This window comes from Taudactylus pleione, unplaced genomic scaffold, assembly GCF_031769625.1.
Source record: "Taudactylus pleione unplaced genomic scaffold, aTauple2 ptg000019l, whole genome shotgun sequence".
In the NCBI taxonomy this organism is placed as follows: Eukaryota; Metazoa; Chordata; class Amphibia; order Anura; family Myobatrachidae; genus Taudactylus; species Taudactylus pleione.
Window position 1 is genome coordinate 33,975,438 of NW_028284421.1, and position 23,702 is coordinate 33,999,139.

The 23,702-nt window shown below is 44.5% G+C and overlaps 1 protein-coding gene across 4 annotated transcripts in view; it reads left to right on the forward strand.

Moving 5' to 3' along the window:
- The window catches only part of LOC148540517 (mucosa-associated lymphoid tissue lymphoma translocation protein 1-like), a 117,064-nt gene that overhangs the window by 47,627 nt on the left and 45,735 nt on the right, over nt 1-23,702 (forward strand). For 2 of the 4 annotated variants that reach the window (XM_088446726.1, XM_088446747.1), the window contains exon 1: nt 18,331-18,413. The exons of 1 other annotated variant lie outside the window; for it this stretch is intronic. The gene's annotated coding sequence lies outside the window, so the exon portion shown is untranslated. Of the gene's footprint in view, nt 1-17,790; nt 17,823-18,330; nt 18,414-23,702 lie in introns of those variants that run through there. One more of the 4 variants, XM_088446740.1, reaches the window with a different exon arrangement.

The window sequence follows — 23,702 nt, forward strand, 5'->3', positions numbered from 1 at the left end:
TATACCGATACCTAAAATGTTTCCCACCAGACTTAGTGGAGCGTAACAGATCATGGTTTATGGACTCATTATCAGCTCTTTGTGAGAAGGTCATCGTCTGATTATTCCCCGTCACTTCCCAACTCCCGGGTCTATTGGGGTTGGTTATGTTTAAGCACAAAAGTGATCTATCTACTTGGAATTGATGGAGTTTGAAATGGGGTGGTTTGGATGAGAGAAATTTTCCATCCAAGGTTTTCCCTTTTTCCAATTCTAAACTTTCCGTGGTATTTAGCGGAAATGGCACCAACCCTACGTTATGCTGTCCCTGTGGCACATGTGAACACACCCAGCAATCAGTTTGATTTAACACTTTGCCTACCATGCTATGATAATCCTCTAGAGTATACCCACCCCAGTACGGATTATATTTAGGTTGGCACCGTCGGATACAGTTCTCATCAACTAGGGACCCACAAAGCTCACAAATGCAGGAATCTTCAGACGATAAACCTCCACACCTTCCCCGAGTATCCGGAATGGCAGCTCTCTTAACAATAACAGTACCAAGATTGGTCAGACACTCCCCTGATTGGCACTGCACTCCTCCTGACTCCACTCCATCAGCACTGCCATCAGCTCCCGTTTCCTCAATCGGTCCCCCATCACAGACACTGGATATCCCCGAACAGAACACTCTAAAAGAGAATATGAAAATGAACACAGCAGGCCTGTCCATTGTCACAACAAGATCTGCAAATTTCTCTCAGTTCAGGTATCTCACTACAACCTGTTCAATCCTCCCGAAACAAGCTTGCGATCGACAGGTCCACGCTATCAGCTTTGTCTCCGACTTGTTTCTCCACCGGTTGATTGACCTTTTTGCAGTGAGGGGAATGGACCCAGGTATCTCTCTCGGCCACCTTCAAAGATGTAGTACTTGTCAGCAGCACCTGGTATGGACTCTCCCACCGATCAGTCAAACAACCTGAACGCAAGAAATTTCTGATCATTACATATTCTCCTGGTTCAACATCATGACAGTTAGTTTCAGGCATATCATTAGACAACAATTTCAGTTTCTGCTGCTGTTGCTTTAACTGCTTACTCATTGATATAAGATACTTTACAGTTACCTCGTTGTTACCCTTCAGGTCTTCCTGTGGACTTATAGTCAAATGAGGTTGTCTACCGAACAATATTTCAAATGGGGACAGATTCAGAGGAGGTCTAGGAGTGGTCCTTATGCTATGTAGGACCAAAGGTAACGCTCCTGGCCATCCTAGTCCAGTCTCTGCCATGATTTTACTTAGCTTATTTTTAATAGTCCCGTTCATCCTCTCTACCTTGGCACTGGCTTGCGGTTGGTAGGGGGTATGAAGTCGGCTATTAATACCCATCAGCTTACACATATTTTGAAAAACATCACCTGTGAAATGGGTACCCCTATCACTCTCGATGATTTTAGGGATACCGTACCTGCATACAAATTCCTGAACTATTTTTTTTGCAGTAAACGCAGCAGTATTAGTGGCCGCTGGGTAGGCCTCAACCCAGTTAGAAAATACGTCTGTGCACACTAATACATACTTAAGGTTCCTGCAGGGTGGTAATTGGATGAAATCAATTTGTAGCACCTGGAAAGGTCCATCAGTCGGTGGAATGTGGGACGGTTCAGTAGGGATCGCTTTCCCTATGTTCTTTCTCAAGCAGGTCAGACAGGACATTGCTATCTTTTCTGCTTGTGAAGAAAAACCTGGTGCGCACCAGTATGCCCTCACCAACTTGCACATACCTTGCTTACCCAGATGAGTCAGACCGTGTGCTGCCTCAGCCAGGCTGGGGTAATATGCCTTGGGGGCTACTGGCTTACCATGTCCGTCCCTCCAGAGCCCAGAGGACTCTTGCCCACATCCCTTGGACTTCCAAATGGATTTTTCCTGAATTGAACACAAATATTGCATCTCAATTAATTTCAGCATATCAATTGTTTGAAATGACATAATTGTTTCAGTTGGAGAAAACATTTTTAACCCTGCTATCCATTTTGCAGCTTCATCAGCTCTGTTGTTGCCCAGTGACACCGGGTCATCCTCACATGTATGGGCTTTGCATTTAATTACTGCCACCGCTTTGGGCAGTTGGATTGCTTCTAAAAGATGTTTTATGTGTCGGGAATGTGCAACTGGTGTGCCTGCTGCTGTCATAAAATTTCTCAGATGCCATAGAGCCCCAAAATTGTGCACCACCCCGAACGCGTACCTCGAGTCAGTCTAAATGTTAGCAGATTTGCCTGCTGTCAGTTCACATGCTCTAGTCAGTGCTACTAACTCTGCCACCTGGACTGAGTGAGGAGGACCGAGAGGTTTAGCTTCTATGATGTCTGTGTCATTTACAACAGCATAACCTGTACATAATTCACCTGTGTCTATTTGTCTATGGCAACTCCCATCCGTATAAAAAGTTACATCCACATTCTCTAAAGGTGTGTCATGTATGTCAGGTCTAGCAGTAAAGGTTTGATTCAGATATGTCATACAATCGTGCGTATCATTATGTCTGCCGAACTCACCTCCCGCCAGCAACTCCTCTCCTTTCACCCTTTGTACATCATGTTGTACATATGGTAGGTATGTTGCTGGATTCAGCGTACTGCAACGTTTAACAGTAATATTTGCAGGAGCGATTAGAGCTAGTTCCCATTTGGTGAACCTAGCCGAGGAGACGTGTCTGGTTTGAGCTGAGTTCAACAGAGCAGATACAGCATGGGGAGTGTAGACAATCATATCATGGCCCAATACTACGTCCTCACTTTTACTCACCAATAGAGCGGTAGATGCTACACTTCTCAAACAGGTGGGGAGTGATCTTGCCACAGTGTCCAATTGGGCACTGTAGTATGCTACGGGCCTACTGGCATCACCATGTTTTTGTGTAAGGACACCTGCAGCACAACCATCGGCTTCCGTACAATACACATCAAAAGGTTTTTCATAATCGGGTATTCCCAATGCAGGAGCTTTCATCAGACTATCCTTAAGAGTAAGGAAAGCCTGCTCTGATTCCTCTGTGTGTATGACACGATCGGGCTTTGAGGAAGAGACTAATTCCTGTAAAGGTAAGGCCAAAATAGAAAAACCTGGTATCCACATTCTACAGTATCCACACATTCCCAAGAAGGTACGAATTTGCTGTTGATTCTGCGGCAGTGTCATGTTTTGTATGGCCTGGATTCTATCTGTTGTAAGATGTCGTAACCCCTGGGTTAGACAGTGTCCCAAATATTTTACTCTGGATTGGCACGGCTGTAGTTTGTCCTTAGCCACCTTGTGTCCTGTTTGTGAGAGATGAAGTAACAACAGTTTAGTATCATTCAAACATGACATAAACGAGTCAGAACATAGCAATAAATCGTCCACATATTGAATTAGAACAGATCCATTGGCAGGTTGAAAAGATTGTAAACAGTCGTGCAATGCCTGGGAGAAGATACTGGGGCTGTCTATGAAACCTTGGGGTAACCGTGTACATGTGTATTGTAAACCTCTGTATGTAAATGCGAATAGATACTGACAGTCAGGATGGAGAGGCACAGAGAAGAAAGCAGAACAGAGGTCAATGACAGTGAAATGGGTTGCATTTGGTGGGATCTGCATCAAAATGACAGCTGGATTTGGCACTACAGGGAATTGGCTCTCTACTACCTTATTAACACCTCTAAGGTCTTGTACCAGCCTATAATCACTCTTCTTCACCGGGAAAATGGGACTGTTGGCTACACTAGCCGTACAAACTAAAATTCCCTGTTGCAATGATCGCTCAATTATTGGAAAAACCCCTAATTCTACCTCCTGTTTTAGTGGGTACTGGGGAATTTTTGGAGCTTGCCTATCACTTTTTAAATTTACCATTACGGGCTTACGTTTGCCATTAATCCAGTGTCCTGTCCATCTTTAGCCCAAAGGGAATCTGGAATTAGGGACAACATTTCATCTACCTGTGATGGAGTTTCATTTAAAACTGTAGAGTGATACATTATCCTTTGAGGAGTGTCTAACATATCCCGCACCTCGTATACCATTCTCTCTGGGATATCTAAATATACACCATCAGGGGTGCAATATATAACACATCCCATCTTACATAACAAGTCTCTGCCCAGTAGGTTAGTAGGAGCCGCAGCAGCCAGGAGAAAAGTAGGCCTGGTATGCAACGGCCCAATAGTAACCTCTGTGGACTTTGTTAAAGGATAATGTTCCACTTTACCTGTTACACCCATTGTTGGTACTGTATCGTTGGTCACCTGCAGTATTAACGGGAGATTTTATCACTGACCTGGTCGCCCCTGTGTCTACAAGAAAGGATATTCAGTACCAGCTACATCAACCATCATGACCGGTTCTTCCCTAGTACTTCCCGTTAACCTGACTATCTGTAGACTACAGGTATGACCTGACCCCTAGCATTGGCTACAATTCTCCAATAGTGCATATACGGCTACAATTGGAGCTGGTGCCTGCTGAACATTTGCTGGCCTCTGTGCATATCCCTTATGGGGATATCCAGGTCTTCCCTAATGTAGGGTCCCTACTCTTTTTACTGTACAGTTTCTACTTAAGTGTCCTGTTTGTTTACAGTTAAAACATGTTCGTGTATCTGGTGAAGACATGTGGTGTTGTCAGGTTTGCGCAGAGGGTAAAGGTGGTGGATATGGGTAAGGATAGGAAGGGTAAGGGTATTCTGGGGGGATAAGAAGTTGGTGGGTAGCCTGGGACCTGTGGTTGCATCGGGTTAGTGGGATAGAGTTGTGTTTGTTGTTGCGTGGGGTTAGGGAGAGCACATACTTGTTCAGAAGTGAGTGTGTGTGCAAGTGTGTCTGTTGGCTGTGATGTTACCGTCATTCCCTCCAGAGCTTGGATAGCCATTACTTTTTCGCTCTGGGCTTCTCTCTTCTTGGAGATTTTTTTATCATGTTCAATGGAGGTTTCTATGAGGGTATCTATTGTGAGTCCCCGCCAGCCAGGCTGTGAGGTCTGAACCCGAGTTTTAAACTCTCTTTCAGACCGTCCACAAGTACCGTGACTATCATTCCCCGGTGGTGAGTGCTATCTTTAATATCCTCTATCCCAGTGTACTGGGTGATAGCCTGCAGAGCACGATCACAATAATCTTCTGCAGTTTCACTCTCCTTCTGCTTAATGGTGAAAATTTTGTTCCAGTTAACTACTACTGGAAATATATACCCAATTGAGTTACAATGCGGGAAATGTTACCTTGGTTTACTTGGTCTGTTAAGGGAACGTCACCATCCAACACACAATCCGTGATAAATTTTGTCACGTCGGTATTGCGTGGCAGACAGGCCCTTAACACCACACGCCAATCTTTATTAGTGGGTTCATGTTAACTACCCAAATTTCTCAAAAATCTTTGACATTTGGCTAATTCCTTTTTGGGATCGGGGAAATCATTTATGATGGAATTTAGTTCTGCTCTTGTCCAAGGACAATGCATTACTACTTCCCTCGTGGGCACTATACCGTTTGCATCTGCATTTCCATTTGGAACAGTTATTGTCCGAATGGGATGCAGACCGGTAGCGCTGCTACCTTTGACCTGGTTACCTGGCTGGGGGTTTAGTCTGCTGCTGCTACGTATGGTATGTACAACTTCCTCTACGGGTGCAGAGGGCATTAACACTTCCCTTGCTGTTACCGATGGAGATGGCGGCACCACTCGTGATTGTGGTGATGCCGCATCTATCATTTGTACAGCATTGGAAATGGCAGACATTACAATAGGCTCATCATCCACATCATGAACATGTTCTTTATAGTTGCTTAAGAGAGGGTACAAGTTGCTTGTTACATTTTTCTGGGTAATTTTGGTAACTGTACTTGCACCTCCATCCACATAAGGTGGGGGAGGTGAGCGTGAACGACGCTACCTTGCCGCACAGGCGCGCCATTTTGCGGCTCGCCTGTATTGCAATTCAGCGCTGCGGATGTATTTTTTGGCAATGTGCTCACGACGCTAGTTTGCGTCGTTTGCACATTTTTAAGCCACGCATCCCCCTCATGCTGCCACAGTTTTAAACATTCAAAATATTTAACATTTTTCTCTCGGGAGCGCATCAAACTGATGTGATCCCGGACATTATTTAACACATTTTTATCAAAACTACCAATTCTGGGAAACGGTCTAACACTCTTCCTCATCATATTAAACCATAAATCACAATACCTTATTGCATGAGTACCGTACTTAGTATGCATGATACGACGGGCCGATCCGATCGGCGCCTCCATTAGCAGCACATCATTGTCTAACATCTCTACTGTTTGCGCGGCTCCCATTCTGAGACAACTCCTACGCTTTTCAATAAAGATTTAAACTGGTGAAAGACAATCAAGATACTTTCACTTACCTGTGGACGATTTAAGTCAGCGGCGCCCACCCACCTGGATAAGATTTGAAAAAGGCAACTTCCACACCCGGATAAGATTTAGTAAGGCAACTTCCACACCTATGAGAGTTTATATGTCGGATACTGCCACGCACCTCTCTACAACAAAAACAACATGTACACCTGCTACTGTGTATAGAACGGTAAAGCTACTTACCGAGCGGCTAGACTAACCCTTGCACCTAGCCCTTAAGGATCATACGATACCCTTAACTTTGTTCAACAAATATTCAGTTACACACTTTTTTCCTGCCCAGAAAAATAAACGTTAACCCAGATATTGGTAACAATTGAAAAAGGTAAACCTCAACGGCTTTGTTAAAACACGTGGCAGCAGAACCGGAGGTGCGTATACGCTATTGTGCGATCAGCCGCATACACAATAATGCGACTACCACACAACCGTATTATGACTTTTTAGCTGCGCACACAAAAGTGCGTCTTTGCTATGCGCAAACCTGCGACTTAGCCGCATACTCAGTACTACGGCACCCCTTTAAACGTAAGGTTCTATCAACAGAGCAAAACAAACTTTTTCCTCTCTTGTCCCTGGATTCTAGTCAGCTTCCTTGATTCACACGGAGATGGATAGCGATCTTTCAGCACGAAGTGGTTGCAGGCAAACCCTGCATGCGGCCACTCCACCCTTTGCTGAAATATCGATAGATGTATGTACCATGTGAGCAGGTAAGTGACTTAACTACGAGCCCCCAAGTAACGATATTAAAATGAACCTTTATATACCCCTGCCTGTACCTTCTAAAATCCTTCCTTTAAACCTCTAAGGATGATGCTAATTTGCGTACGCAGTCACGCAGTAAATAAAGACTTAGACCTGGAATCTGTGGTTCCAAAGCACAAGTGTTATTCAAGTAAAAGTTCAGACAGTTACATGCAATTGATCCAGACACAATTTAGGCGCAAAAGGAATTATACAGACCCAAGACTCTCCCTGCCTCTAACAGCTGGGGATCTTTCCCTTCCCGCCCCCTGCAACATCCTAACAGTTGTTCATGAAATATACATTTTGTTGTTTGTAGTCTCTGCGATCCATAACTCGAGAATGCATGATGCGATCTTCCCATCAATAACACCGGAATACTGTAAAAAGAGTACGCATCAGTACGAAACCAAACACGACTTGTTTAGCATGTATAAAACCTTAGTTATCAAATATCTTTATTTCTCAGCATTTAAACTAACTGAACCAACTTAAATCATATACTTTAAAGCTTATTAAACCTTATGTGTGAATATGTAATGTGTGAGTATTCGGGGTTTGATATAAGGACGCTAGTTAACTTGGGGCAGATGCGTGCGCATAAAGCTAATAAAACAGCGGTTTCATACAAAGTCCTATGCATTTGCTAATATGCGACTAGTTAACAGCGCAATTGTGCGTATTAATGTGTGTATGAGAAATGGTGAAAGATGCAATCGCATGGTGCTAATAGTATTATCGCCACATGTACTAAAATGTGAGTTTATCTAAAATGGCACTTAGGCGGCCATTCGCAAAATGGCGTCTTGCAATCTCATTTTCAAGATGGCGTCTTGCGGCAAATCGCAAGATGGCGTCATCGCGATTAAATCTTAAACTGAACTTGCCAATTATTCAGCTTCGACAGGGCCGCATGAGATATCGTCTGTTTGGATGTGCAGCATGGCGACCGAACGATACAACATTATTAAGCTAATTTGTGCAAGGGTCACATTGTTTCATTTCTAAGTATGAAATGTATTTGTATCATAATCCTCTCAATGTACAGCGCTGCATAATATGTTGTCTTATTAATAGAGAATAATAATACAGGAAGAAAAGCGGCTGTTCAAGCGCAAAGAAGATGACCCAAGAGACTTTATAAATCTGGTAACTAAAGCTGGGTACACACTAACAGATATATTGGGCGATCAATTGATCGGCCAATATATCTGTTGCCCGTCGGCCAATGTGTACCAGCGATATGTCTGTGAACAACATACAGATACACAGACATATCGCATTAGCTGTGCTTCACAGCCGATAGACAGATATATTTGTAGATATATCTTTCCATTGGCAAGTGTGTACGGGCGGTCGTCCAGCGGGACCCGCGGGTGCCTGGAAGATGATGGTCTTCAGTGTATATGAATGACCATCATCTACATATATATCTGCAGATCACTCGATGTGCAGATATATCTGCTAGATGTGTATTCACTTTACACATAGCTGCCACCCAAACAGTTAGCTAGTAAATAGCTAATGTATAACAGTTCTCCCATGTTAGCCAGTGTACATCAGCCTATGAAAGGATAAGGTTATTCACTAAAGTGGACAGAAAAAGGGGTTGAAACCGCACTAGGTAACTTTTATATATACATATGATAGTAATTATTGATGAACCAACATCTCAGCTGTTATTACAGTCATTCCTAAACAGCATTTAGTTGGTGGTGCTCCCAGTATTTAAGTAAGGAAACTTCAGCTATAATTTTTGCAAGAGAGCAAAAAGGGGAAAGACATAAATTAGTGAGGGAAAAAAAGTTGCTCTACTGTATGTTAAGACTTGATTTTATTTGCAGGAACAACATATTCTCGCCAAAATTACAAATCTTGTGAAATAATTCATGATTGGAAGGAATAGGTGACAATTTCACTCATACATATTGACATATTCTATCACCTCTATTTTTTATTTAATAGGATTTAAAATTTTAATGTATATGTATATATATTACTCTTGAATCTGAGAGAATATTGCATCATTATCTTGTTTAGAAGCGTGCTCCAGGAAAATATATTTATGTCTTTCCCCTTTTTCTTCATTAAAGTGGACCTGTCAGTTACTCAATGGAGGCATCCATTTTTGGCTGAACCAGTAAGCCGCCAATGAATCAGCTAGGAATGAGTGACATCACAGCACATGTTCATGAGGCTTGTCTTATATTCATAAGGTTCTGGTTCTAGTGAATTGACATACTACATTCTCATAAATATTAATACAGCAAAAAAAAACATGTTGTGCAGGTGACGGTTCACTTCCACACTTAGGCCAGTATTCAAGTAGCGGCGAAAAGTCGTAATACACGCAAAATTATCGCTGAATGACGTCATTTCGGCAGGCAGAAACTTTTCGCCCTATTCAATTGCAAAGACTTTTCGTGTACACGGAAGGTCAATGCAATGTAACAGGCGGAAAAGATTCGCCTATGAAAGCAGGCGGAAAAAAAGTGCAGAATTGGGATTTAGGGGTGCAAAAGTCGGAAAAACACTCAGAACCCTTGGGAAAGGTCGCCAAAGGATAACTGCGTCAAAAAATCCCTAAAAAGTGAGAGACATACCAAAAAATGACTTTGAAAATGATGGCGAAAAAGTTCAAAGTTGGGGTACAAACATAAAAAGTAACAAAATATACTTTTGAGGGGTTTGCAAGTAGGGGTGAGGTGTTTTTTTGATTGCAGGTGCTTGCAAAAGGTGGATTTTTCACTATATTTTTCACTTCACTTTAGAGACTTTAAAATATGCTAGCACCCATTTCGAAGTATCCCAAATTTGACAGGACAACTTATTTTCACCAAAAAATACTGCTTTATGCCATTCTTCACCACTTGTGCAAAGACGCGAATTAGGAGCTATTGAAACAACTTAAGAACCCCAAACAGCTTTATTAGGCCTATTTGGGGACATCTACATTGATCCCCAATGTTAGTGCACCTTTTTGGGAGGTTCAGGCTGATTTCCCCATTTCTGACATCAGTTTCCTTCTGTTCCGACATCGCGGCTTGCCGTTTTCGTGTCCTTTGAAATTGAATAAGGAGAATAGCGGGGGCATACCCGATAAGTTTCCGCGTACAAATCACGCGATGTAGGCGGAAAGCAGATTCTGCCAACTGTGGCGAAATTATCACAACAAAAATTTAATACGGGCCCTAAACTGAGAAAGGCAACTTGCAGCTGATTGATGGAGAGGAAACAAACGTGTTCTACATGGTTTACTTTCAGTACACATACAGAGAATCAGCACCTTAATTCTCATCTGTAATAATATATGCCAGTGGTGGGCAACGGCATGGGTATGAAGTCCCGGCGGCTGAATAGCCGCCGTGTGAAATACCGCTGCCAGAAGCCCGATAGTTAGAGATCCTGACAGGGGCACGTAAGTATGTAACCCTACCCTTCTTCCCCCCTAATCCTTCCTGGAGGGTGCATAACCCTAACCCCGGTGGTGCCTAACCCTAACCCCCTCTCCCCCTAGCCTAACTCTTTCTGGGGGGTGCCTAACCCTAAGATCCCCTGGGGGTGCCTAAACCTAAACCCCTCCGCACGGCTACCAGCAAACAGTGGCCAGCTTACCTTCATTCGGGAAGCCATCTGAAGAGATTCCGGCGTTGGGATCTAGACGGGCGTCGGCATTTCGACGTCTGTCTTTAGTTCCGAGTCGGATTTAGATGCCGGCATTTTGACAGACGGCTTCCCGGCCGTCGCTTTTTTCCAGTGGGCAACAATAAGATATTTTTAAGGGCTATGGCCCTCATTCAGAGCAGCTCGCAAAAAGTGAGCACTCGATCTGAATGAGGGCGGCCGCTTTTTTTTTTTTTAGCCGCTCCTGGCCGCTCGCTAAGCTGTGGGTGACACAGATTTAGCGAGCGGCCAGGTGATGGTCAGGATGGTCTTGACCATCGCGACAATCGGGCTTGCGACGAGACCCTTGTGTTAGGGTCTCGTCTGCCGCAAGCCTCAGTGAGCTTTCGGCTCTAATAGAGCCGGAAGCTGACTACTGACATCACTTGTGATGTCAGTAGGGCCGCCCCCAAATGGCAGGCGTTCCTTCGGAAACGCCTCCATTTGGCTAGCCACCCCACCTACAAAACGGGGCGAGCTGTCGATCAACATCGACAGCCGCCCCGTTTGTAGCGAGCTCTGGAGCGAGAGAATTTCTCTCTTTTGCTCCGGGGCTTGCGCACGTGCAGTGCACAAGCGGCGCGTGCGCAGTGCCCCACCATCGACCCGCTTGCGAGCAGATCTGAATGAGGGCCTATGTTTTATACGTATATATAATCTGCTTACAATAAGGGCTTTTCTGTACCTTATACTATACTTTAAACATATTTTAATGTTGATTCTAACTTTTAGCATTAACCCACTTAGAAATGCCACATTTTTCACTGGTTCCACTAGATTTAATAATATATAAAGATAGGATTACCACATATTTGTTCCTAAATAAATATCCACTAAATAGTCAGCATTGATAATTGTATTTCTGCAAAAAGTTGCGGGACTAGAGCTCAGTGTTCCTTTCTCACTTGTATATAGTTTTCACATTTCCTCATCTCTCTATGATATCTCTTTTCCATGTCATAAGCACTTGTTACTACCCTCTCCCAGCCTAACATCTCAGTTGTTCTCATACCACCAGACCACATCCTACTTTCTGTTCCAGTAAATCTTGTTTTGGGGAGTTAAAAAAAAAAACATTTTGTACAACAAACTCTGGCCCTGATTCAGAGCTCTCGCTCTGAATCAGGGCGGCGTTTTTCTTTTTTTGAGCCGGCCTTCTGGCCGCTTGCTAAGCTGTGGGTGACCACTCACAGCTTTAGCGAGCAGCCAGGTGATGGTCGCGATGGTCCCGATCATTGCAGCTTGCGACGATACCCTTGTGATAGGGTCTCGTCTGCCGCAAGCCCCAGTGAGATTCCAGCTCTAATAGAGCCGGAAGCTCACCACTGACATCACTCGTGATGTCAGTGGAGCTGCCCACAAACAGCAGGCGTTCCTTCGGGGACGCCTTTCGTTTGTGTAGCCACCCCCCCGCCCCGTCTACAAAACAGGGCGAGGTGTCGATCAACATCGACAGCCGCCCCTTTTGTAGCGAGCCCCGGAGCGAGAGAATTTCTTTCTCGCTCCGGGGCTCACGCATGCGCACGCTGGAGCCGGTTCCTGCGTGCGAATGCACAGTGGGGGACCATGGACCTGCTTGCGAGCACTGTGCTGACTCCGGGTAACTCCTTCCCTTCCAAACTCTTGAGACAGGCAGACGATGCAGTTATACTGGAGGCAACAGTGGTCCCAGTAACCACTGAGACCAGTGATGCAGCCACTGTCAGAATACCAGGGATACTGGGGAGCCCGCCATGCTACAATAGTACTTCCTGATGGGGGCTGCTCCTCGTCTCTTGCAGGCAGACACAGCCATGGGACACCTGCTACTGCTATAAGTCACGCTCTAGTGCCCGGATCTCCACCCCCTGATGCCTGTAGCAGCATGACATGACAGGCTGCTGGTTGCTATGGGGACGAGGAACACTGTCCTGCGGTGGCCGGGTCTGTGCTGTTCTGCCTGATATGGGGGATGATCACCCCAATTGCCCCCCCTGGATCCACCAGTGATGCATTGTTATTGACTATGAAACCTTCAGAATGTATTTTATGTTTATGTTTAGTTGCCATGGCAACGGGTTCTTGGGAGTGACGTCACTTGTGAGTGTCTCAGTAACATTTCCGGAAACTGCCATTGCTACACGTGCTGTACTGCGGGTATAAGGTGAGTTGAATTGTATATGTATCTTTACCCTGATGATGATGAATGTCAATAAAATTGCGCAGTCATTTTTCACGAAAGTGCGCAACTTACATATTTTTGGGTGGTATTATCATTAGGGGGGGGGGGGTTGTGTCCAAAGGGTTCTGAAAGAAATCCCCACATTTTTATCCAAAAATAAAAAAAATAGAAAACTTTTCTCCAGTTTTTTTTCGCCAATTGCGTTTTCGCCTGTTTTTTGGCAAAAATATCACCCTTTTTTGGAGCTCACTACAAAAGGGGCGGCTGTCAATGTTGATCGACAGCTCGCCCCGTTTTGTAGGCGGGGCTGGGGGGGGTGGCTACACAAATGGAGGAGTTCCGTGCCGTTTTGTGGGCGGCCGCACTGACATCAGCAGTGATGTCAGTGGGGAGCTTCCTGCTTGATCAGAGCAGGAAGCTCCCTGGGGCTTGCGTTTGCCAAGACCCAACCTTAGGGTCTCGTCGCAAGCCCCAATGGTCGCGATGGTCTTGACCTTCGCGACCATCACCCTGGTCTGTCGCTAAAGCTGTGTGTGGTAACCCACAGCTTAGCTAGCGACCAGGAGGCCACACTAAAAAAAAAAACAAGCGTCCGCCCTCATTCAGAACGAGTGCTCGCTTCTTGCGAGCGCCTCTGCATGAGGGCCATAGACTGCAGTGATACATTATTAACGGCATATGGATTAATTAGATTATTTAATTGTGTTTGCCTTTGTCATAGATTGAATTAGGCTTCTTATTTCAATAGTAGTGAAGAGGGGGTGGTTAAAATTAATTAAGCATATTATACGTTGTAACAGGATTAGGGAGACAGGTACCATCTCCTAAGGTAAACAGTAGTGAACAGCAGCGAAGAGATCACACAAGTCCAAGGTTTCAGATCCAACAGACCTCAGCCAGTTTTATTAAGCTGAGAAATAAAATAAAACTTCAACCCGGTCAGAGCGCATCGGCGCTAACGACCGGGTCTGAATGACCCCCAGAGACTCCACAGTCTTTTTCTACAGGCAGTGAGAAACTGGATGTCCAGCCTGAAATGTTTTTACCATACTTACACAGGCACAAGTACCAATCAGCTTACTCTTAAGCTAGGTACACAGTGTTCAATATTTTTGATGGGGCCGACAAACAGGGCGGTTTTTCAGCTAATCGAAAGCCCTAATATCTGTGTTACACATTATGTGATTTGTTATTAGAAATTACCAAATTTAGGCCACACCACATTGATTTTCAATATGTCCCCCCACAAGGATGACGTAGTCACAGGAAAACGTATAAAATATTGGCAGATTATGGCAAATGCACACACACTGCTCGCTATTGGTAGATGGAGGATACATAATCAAAGGAATGTGTTTGTGGACATTTTTTAATCGTTTTATCTGCGGAACACCAAACTGCTCATGCCTGCTGTCACGAATCTGAGTCTTAGCATTGGCGACAGATACAGTAATTCATTCATTGCTGTCTCAACATCACAGGGAAGTCTCCTTGTGATTATTTGCTGCACCTGGTCTGCTAGTCCAATGGCTAGAGACCACTCCTTTTAAACCAGTTTCTCTGTGCAACCCATTGCCTGAACAATATGTTCCTATCCTGGATAGTTCAAGGTCCCAGGTTCACTTTATATAGTGCCCCCAGTAGTGGTCCCCCCCTTGTAGTGCCCCTAGTAGTAGTCCCCCCTCTTGTAGTGCCCCTAGTAGTAGTCCCTCATTGTAGTAGTCCCCCCATTGTTGTGCCCCCAGTGGAGGTTCCCCCCTATGCAGTGCTAGTAGACCCCCCGTCCAGTAGAGACACACGTAATAAAAATAAAAAAAACCCACTTACCTGAAACCCCGCTCCTGCTCCTGGTCCCGCCGCCGCTATCAGCTCCTCTGTCCGTCCTTCCGGGCCGGGCCGCTTTGCACATAATGGGAGAGACGTCATGACGTCTCTCCCATTACCCACTGCGGGAGCCGGAAGATGGCTCCGGCAGTGAGCGCAGCAGCCGATGAGAGTCTGACAGACTCTCATTGGCTGCTAATCAAAACAAACACACAGCTGCCGGCACCGGCGGCTGTGTGTTTGGCACTGTGTAATGCTGACCGAACTCTGTCTGGTCAGCGCTACACACGCGGAGCAGCTGTGTCACAGAGACAGACTGCCCGCGGCCCGCATGGTACGCAGCTGACGCGCCCTCCACTATGTGGCGTCCTACTTAGCTGCGTACCATGCGTAATGGGAGAACCGACCCTGACAGCACTAGGTTACAGGGAGAGGGTGACGACAGGGAGAGGGTGACAGGGAGAGGGTGACGACAGGGAGAGGCTGACAACACTAGGTGACAGGGAGAGGGTGATGACAGGGAGAGGGTGACAACACTAGGTGACAGGGAGAGGGTGACGAGAGGGATAGGGTGACGGAGAGGATGACGATAGGGAGAGGGTGACAACACTAGGTGATGGAGAGGGTGACGACAGGGAGAGGGTGGCAGCCTTAGGTGACAGGGAGAGGGTAACGACAGGGAGAAGGTGACAGGGAGAGAGTAACAACAGGGAGAGGTTGACAGCATTAGGTGATAGGGAGAGGGTGACGACAGGGAGAGGGTGACAGCCATTGCATGACAAATAGAAAGTAATTAAATTGACTTACTTGGGGTCAGAACTGCAGCACGTGGATGGCTCTTGTGCTGGTTCAGAGAAGGGTGCTGGTTCCAGGCCTAGGGTTCATTGTGAGGTATGCAGTCTTAACACTGACATGTTTAGTGTTGTATTACTTTTCTTAACTCTCAGTTATCGTTATCGCTCATTATATCGTCTAGTGTATACGCAGCATTACTCCAATGGGCGATCAGAAATTTCCGTTCGCATCCCTGTAACGTGACGATCCGTCGCAGATGTATGGCCACCTTAACTTTGGAAAACTTTGATTTGCCTGAGCAGCTGAAAGGATTCCCAGCAAGTCTGAGAAGCACAGTTTGCAGCATGTTTTATGTGTTTTTAAAAAAAAATGTTTAATTCCCATGGATTAAAGAATACATTTTTCCTGTTTATGGTTTGCCTTTCCCTTTTGGATTACAAATTAATGGTTTCTTTTTGAAAAAGGAAAAACAGAAAAATGCCTAATGCTGGCCATACACTATACAATTATCTGTTAGATATCTGTCCAATCTGGCTGGTTGGAATGAAAACCTGGTAATGTATGGGAGCAAATGACAGTCAATTATATGGTTTTAAACACTGGAAAACGGACAAAGAACAATTGTTCAAATTGGTTAAATTCGTGTTTTTAACCAATTTGTCTGAACAACCATTTTTGTCAGTTTTCCATTGTTAGTGAGCAAATGGTCGACTGTCATTTGCTCCCATACATTACCAGATTTTCATTTCAAACAGCCAGATTGGACAGATATCTGACAGATAATTGTATAGTGTATGCCCAGCATTAGATGTATGATTATTAAACAAGTGGCTGTGATTAAGCCATTTAATAGAAAGAGAAAGGTGAAGCTGGTACAACTGTGCAGACAATTAAAGACCCAATATTTGCCTTATTGTGCCATCTCTGAACAGACTCTGCACAGCAGGAGTGGTTGGATTATGGCTATGATAAAACTTAAAGCAGGCTCCTTTTTTTTTAAACCAAATTCAGTACAGGACATGGAAGTAGCTATTTGGCCTATTTAGCTAAAGAGGAGAATGCCAGTAGGGTGATCCCGCCATCCTTGTTTCTAGGAAAGTTCCTTGTTTTTCCGGGGAGGGCATAGCTAATGTTTTTCTGCAATATTATACTTCTTTGTACAACTTCCAGAGCAGAGCCGTAACTAGGGGTGTGTGAGCGGTGCTGCCGCGCAGAGCCCTGTGGGCGGCACCATCGCTGCCCCACGGCACCTGCATCTGGCTAACAGGGTGCTTGGAACGGCACCCTGCAGCCAGAATTGCTGCTGCAGTCCCACCCAGAGCGTCCTTCGGACCCTCCAGACATGCAACGTTTACAGCCCCCCAGAGAATCCGGAGGATGCTGCGTGAAGTGCTGTTATTACCGGCGCTGATGGTCATGCCCCTTCCGCATGACGCCATGCACTTCGGAGAATGTGAGCTGGCACAGGGCACTAGTAAGCCTGTTGATGTCTTAGATCAGAGGTTCCCATAGTCCACTATTACAGTCCACGTTTTAGGGATATCCATGCTTGAGCACAGGTGACTTAATTAGTACCTCAATCCATTTGATTTAGCCATCTGGACTCAAGCTTGGATATCCCTAAAACGTGGACTGTAATGGCGGACTTTGGGAACCTCTGTCTTAGATGCTTTATTTATCGTGTAGGTCAGAGGTTCCCAAATGCGGTTCTCAAGGCTCCCCAACAGTTCAGGGTTTAGACATATCCAAGGCTGAGCACAAGTGACTTAATTAGTACCTCAGTCAATATGATTTAACACCTGTGATTAACCATGGATAGCTCTAAAACCTTAACTGTTGGGGAGCCTTGAGGACCGCGTTTGGGAACCTCTCGTGTAGGAGCTGGATTTGGCCATTACCTCATTTCCAGTCTCTAAAGCCCCTGGGGTGGATGGGATTCCTGTGGAGGTGCACAAATCATTTAGGAACTCCTCGCTTTCTGGAGACCTTTAACGTTCTCTATAAGGCTGGGGTTTGCTTATATTTCTGTATGTTGGTTTGGCTCCGCTATTACTTTCCCCTGGAACAGCATCGTGCAACCACTAACGTTACTGCAGACCTGCTCAGAGTCCAAGGGAAGCTCTGGAAAGGCTCCATGCAGCCTGTAGAGCTGTCCAGACTGTCTCTAAAAGCAATGGGTCAGGGGCACCTTCAAAATTTTGCTATTGGGCAAAGTAAGTTATGGCTACGCCTGTGGTAATATCTATATTGATATATATTTCATTGGGATCATTATTTAAGACTTATTAACTATATCAATAATGCACACATTATTAGTCTGCATGTTGGGTGCAACCTAAAACCTTTTTTGGCGCATTTTCACTAATGAACTGTAAAAATACAAACGCAGAACTAATATATATAGGACGTTCCAAAGATACTGTAAACTAGAACAGCTGAAACTACAGTACATACTGTACGTACAGCGAGCGATACAATAACAGTATAGTCACAATAAATGTATATTATTTGTAGTTTGATGTAACTACCTGCAGGAGATCACCACAATCCCTGCTAAGTAGTGCCAAACCTCCAGCAGCTAGGCCAGGGACTTCCCGCCGGATCACATGTTTATTATTAAGTCCAGTTTCACTTTCACCTCTGGCTGCAACCTGCAGCACAGTCATTGGTCCCCTGGTGCTCTTACTCACTGTGCAATCAGACCAGGAAGTCAGCCTCAAAGTGTGTTATTATTGCTGCTGGGTGTTTCGTGTCACCACCATGAGCTGTTCTCTGTTTGTGCTGCCGGGCTAATCATTCCCTGGGTGAGTGTATACAACGATCTCTTGTTGTGATTGTGATCATAGATCTCCTCTACTGTAGTATCTGTATAATGACACAGACAGGGGGCTCATGTCATGGAGAGTTTAGCTGTGAAGTAACAAGTACTTCCAGATTACAGTTCCTTAGAGCAATCGCTGGTTAGGAATGTAACAGCTGCAGCATTCCATAGCGGTACAGATAGGTGGAAGCAGGTGTGTGCTAATCTCAGTTATACTGTAGGTTCCCAAACTCGGTCCTCAAGGCACTCTAAAGGTACCCATACATCTGCGACATATCGTCGCGATCCTGCGATCAGATGGGAAATGCTGGTCCACCGGTCGGAAATGCCGACCGGGGACCATCGATATTCAGCGATCCGTTGCAGGATTGCTGAAATTTCACATATTAAATTTCACCGATTTGATAATCACGATTATTTTTTGATCGTGATTGTCATAACGGTGAAATCCAACATGTTGGATTTCTGCAATCCTGCGATGCCAGGTTGCAGGATTGCGGCAATCCGTTGCAGATGTATGGGGGCCCTTAACAGTTTTAGAGATATCCATTCTTGACCACAGGTAACTTAATTAGTACCTCAGTCAATTTGATTTATCCACCTGTGCTTAACCATGGTTAGCTATAAAACCAGAACTGATGGGTAGCCTTGAGGACCGTGTTTGGGAACCTCTGGGTTAATCTATCACACTGACAGTGACTACAGATGTCACATCGTCCAGTGATGGAGCAGTGCAAAACTATCACAGATAGTAAGTAGTGTAAATGACTAGTGAAAGCAGTTCTTCTACCAGATATTTAGGAATCAAAACGTTTATGTATGAGGCTGCACAAAAATCTGCAGCACCATAGAGTGGGACTGTAGAACATATTGTAATTCGATACCTACTTGCATTCATCAGAATGGTTATGAAGTCCTAGCGGATATCATATTCCGACGCCGGCAGCCCGAAGGAGAAGAGCCCGACAGGGCAGGTAAGTACCCTATCCCTCCCCCCCACCTTAACCCTCCCTTAGTGGTGCCTAACCCTACCCCCCCTTACCGAACCCTAAACTTAACCCTCCCCCCCTAGGGGTGCCTAACCCTACCCCCCCTTACCGAACCCTAAACCTAACCCCCCCCCCCTAGGGGTGCCTAACCCTAAACCCCCCCTTTCAAAAAACCCAAACCTTGCTATGCTCCCTAAACCTAGACCCCCCCCCCCCCTTGCTTGGCTAACGCTAAGGGAGCCCGGACTTACCTTGTTCGGGCTGGCATCCTTAGGCGTTCCGTCATCGGAGTTAAGATAGGCGTTGGTATTTCGACGCCTATCTTAAGTCCCTTGTCAGGATTTCCTTGTCTGTATTGAGACCGGTGGCATCATGGCCGCCGGTCTCATAACTACATCCCACATTCATCAATACATGCATACACACTGTACATAGGTACGTATTCAATTAGTTGCCATGTCCTCAAGGTGCTAGCATTCCAACTGTCTCTCTGGCACATTGCGACCACCACCAATGATTTTTCTCTTGCACCCTATTCAAGAGTGCAGAAAAATCTTCAATGTCGGATTACCTTAATTACTGGTGATGTAGCACTTTGCCACAGAATGTCATAGCTAGTTGAATACCCCCAAATCCTTAGAGAACCAATAGCAATGTATACAGAAGACGTAATAGGCAAGGTATATAACAAGTGTTGTCAAAGACATGCAGGAGGCTAGAAACTAGGATGCACACTTGAATTAAAATCACTGCTTTAAATCCTGCAGCAAAACCACAGATTGGAAAATAAGCACCTTGGTTTCATACCAGATATAGTGAGTATAGGTCAGAGACTGTGGGGCATATTTATCACAATATGCATAATTGTCGTCCAAATTCTCAATGTGAAAATTATTATTTAACGTTTTTCCCCTTCTGCTCCACGGGAGGTTTCTGTCCTTACTGAGCTTTCCTGAGGACGCCTGTGTTATGGTTTGACAGATGTACCGCCCCAATTTACTAAAATCCTCTTGCCAGGAGACGAACTCCAATAAGAGCTTGTCCTAGCAAAAAGCTGGGAGTAGTATGATAGCGTAAAGCTATTACACTGCTTCCAGGTTTGTGTCCCCGGCAGCCAATGCGCATATGTGGCTGTCAATTGGCGGATGTGTCACCAGAAGGGGGGGGGGGGGGGGCAAGAGGGAGCCAGAAGCTCCCTTTTAGGAAAATGTAGTAAATTAGTAGCCCATAGGCTACTATAGGTTAATGCCATCTAGAGATGGCGTTGCCTATCAGGACCAAGCTCTGGGAATTCTAAGGTAAAGTCGTTAGCACAGCAGCCCCCATTCTATGAGGGCTGCATTTTCAGATGAAAATGGAGGGACTGTTGCAGTTATCAAGGATATCTGCTGCAATGTCTCCATATGACATCAGGGGGATAATAATATATGTGGATCTCCCCCTGAAAACAGCTGTAATAAATAGGCCCCTGTGACATAAACTTGATCAGAGTGGCTGAATATAAACTGTAAGGAAAATCATATGACGTAAAGTGTGAATTCATGTTAATTTTATTATATATATTCAGTGTACAGCTCATAATATTTCATTTATTGTACTATCCCAAAGAAAACTGTGATTTTCCAAAGTCTCCTGTTCTAGATACTTATTTCAAATTGAATTACAATGTGAGGGTATGGTACACAATGTCAACATGGTCAGACTGTCAATAAATGACTTGTCCACAATTCAGGGTTGTCTTAACAGCAGTGTGTGCCCTGGGCAAAGCAATGCACTGGGGCCCCTACCCACCCATTCACGGGAAAAATAATTAAATGGTCAATAAAATTAAACCCTCCTGCATGCCCATAAGACCTCCCATACATGTCTGTCTGACTGGTCTGAAGCTGACGGATGAAGTTAAACTGGGACTGAGGTGAGTACTCGTCACACTGGAGGTTAGATGGGAATACCATGCATCGGCGGCCGTCTTATAAAAATATCATAAATTTACCAACTGGTCACGGCTGCAGGGGGGGCAGGTTGGTGGGCCTCTACAAGCTTCGGGCCCTTGGGCAACTTCCCAACAAGCCCAATGGAAGAGATGGCCCGACATGGTCAGTCTGCATGTCGACATTACGTGTTTCTACTGCGACAGCCCTATCCCTAACTGCAGCTTAACCCTAAATCTGTAATGTGGACATTGTGACTCTGACATGATTTCCTTTCGATAATTGAGGCCAGATTACTAGTTTCTAGTTGAGATAAACATTTAAGTCATTCAGTTTTCCAAATAGTGTGCAATATGAGCAAGCAGCTTATATTATCACACAGGTATAGGTTGTTGTCTGGTACAGACTTGGACAAATAATGAATACTGTCTAATGGTGCATACACACGGTCAAATTTTTCTTCAGATCTGAATGATAACGATTTAAAAAATCGTTCAATAGTTCATATCTGAAGGAAAATCTGACATATCTGTCAGATGAACGATGCGCGTTCCCGATGGTCAGATAACGATATCTGACATCTGATGTGTTTGCAGTCAGACTTGGACGATTCCATTCATTTTAATACAGGCAAAAATCGTTCATCTGACAAATCTGACACATTTGACCGTGTGTATGCTCCATAATATGCAAATGCTTCTGGAAGCTGCGACATGGAACAAAAATACTTTGTTTCAAAAATAAAAAAAAACCCTCTTCTGGAAGCTAGTCTTACACCCTTCTTTAGGGAAACCTGCCATTATTAAAATTATATATGTAGTAAGGATTTCCCCTTCACACCTACTGTTTCATGGGTAAAAATCCCCTACTCTCTTTCCCCTTACTTTGTGAGACATGGGGCCAAATGTAATGCGATGAGAGCTTAGACAATGTGAGTTGAGTAGTAAACTCTCACACTATTACATTGGTCAAGTTTTGTCTTCAAAAATGGGAGAACATCTGGATGAGAGTTTGCATCTGAAAAATATGCGAGTTTGCCTGTTCTCAGACTATGTCACATTGGCCGAGTTAAAAACTCACATTTTGTAAACAGTCACCTTATTACATTTGGCCTATGATGACTGTTCTATAGAACTGTGTCTTAGATTAAGTATTATAATGTATTGAATAAAATCTATTTAAAATAATAGGTACTTGTTAATTATAAACTTTGCATATGTGTCCTTCTGATCACTTTTTACCACTGCTGCTGAAGGGAGAGTAAAGTACAAAAAGGGCAGTTGAAGTGAGTTTTGAAATAGATTATAAATTATACCTGTCATATTTTATTTTAATTTGAAAACTATTTAGTGGAATACCACTCATTTTTATAAATGTCTGCAGCCTTGTTTGCTGTTCTGCATATTAGACTGGCTGGTAATTCTTTCTGCCTAGTAGTGTTTCTGCAAAACAGGTGGCTGGTAATTCTTTCTGCCTAGTAGTGTTTCTGCAAAACAGGAAGATAATTTATTTTCTCTTTCTTTTACAATTTTGCCATAGGTTACCTAGGACACAGGTTCTCAAACTCGGTCCTCGGGACCCCAAACAGTGCATGTTTTCCAGGTCTCCTTACAGAAACACAAATGAAATAATTAGCTCCACCTGTGGATCTTTTAAAATGTGTCAGTGAGTAATGAATACACCTGTGCACCTGCTGGGTGGTCCTGAGGACCGAGTTTGAGAACCACTGACCTAGGAGGCACATCTCACTGTATCCATCTTCGTAATCCTTATGTTCCCAACACAATGTTAAAAAAGAAAAAAAATGGAAGATTTTCTTTACCAACAATCTGTATACCCAAAGAACACTCTTAAGATGCATATCCACTACACGAGAGTGGAACGCCTGTACAATAATGACATCGTAATCGTTCACCATCCTGTGCAGCGGATAATATGCCCACACTGAGCGATATGTCGTTCAGTGCAGGCTCATCTCCGAACATGCACAATCTGTAGATATCGGCAGGTTGGCCTGCATGTTCAGGCGATGACAAATGCCGACCACGTCCAGCGGGAGTGTGCACCGCTGGTTCGTTGCCGGCATAATTACCGCATGATTAATGAATGATAACGATGTAGTAATCGTTCAATCGCTCATTTTTCTTGTGTAGTGGATATGCGCCTTTAGGGAGAAGTTCAATTCTGAGCAATGCTGGTGATGTGCTGTCTGAACGGCATAGTTACGCTTTTAATGGCAGCACATGGAAACCGCAACATTGCTCATTTTGTTTGATACCCTAATAGGGGTGCACTAAAAATTGAGCAATATATCTCTACCGTAATTCCCAATGATGTGTGCTGCTGCACATT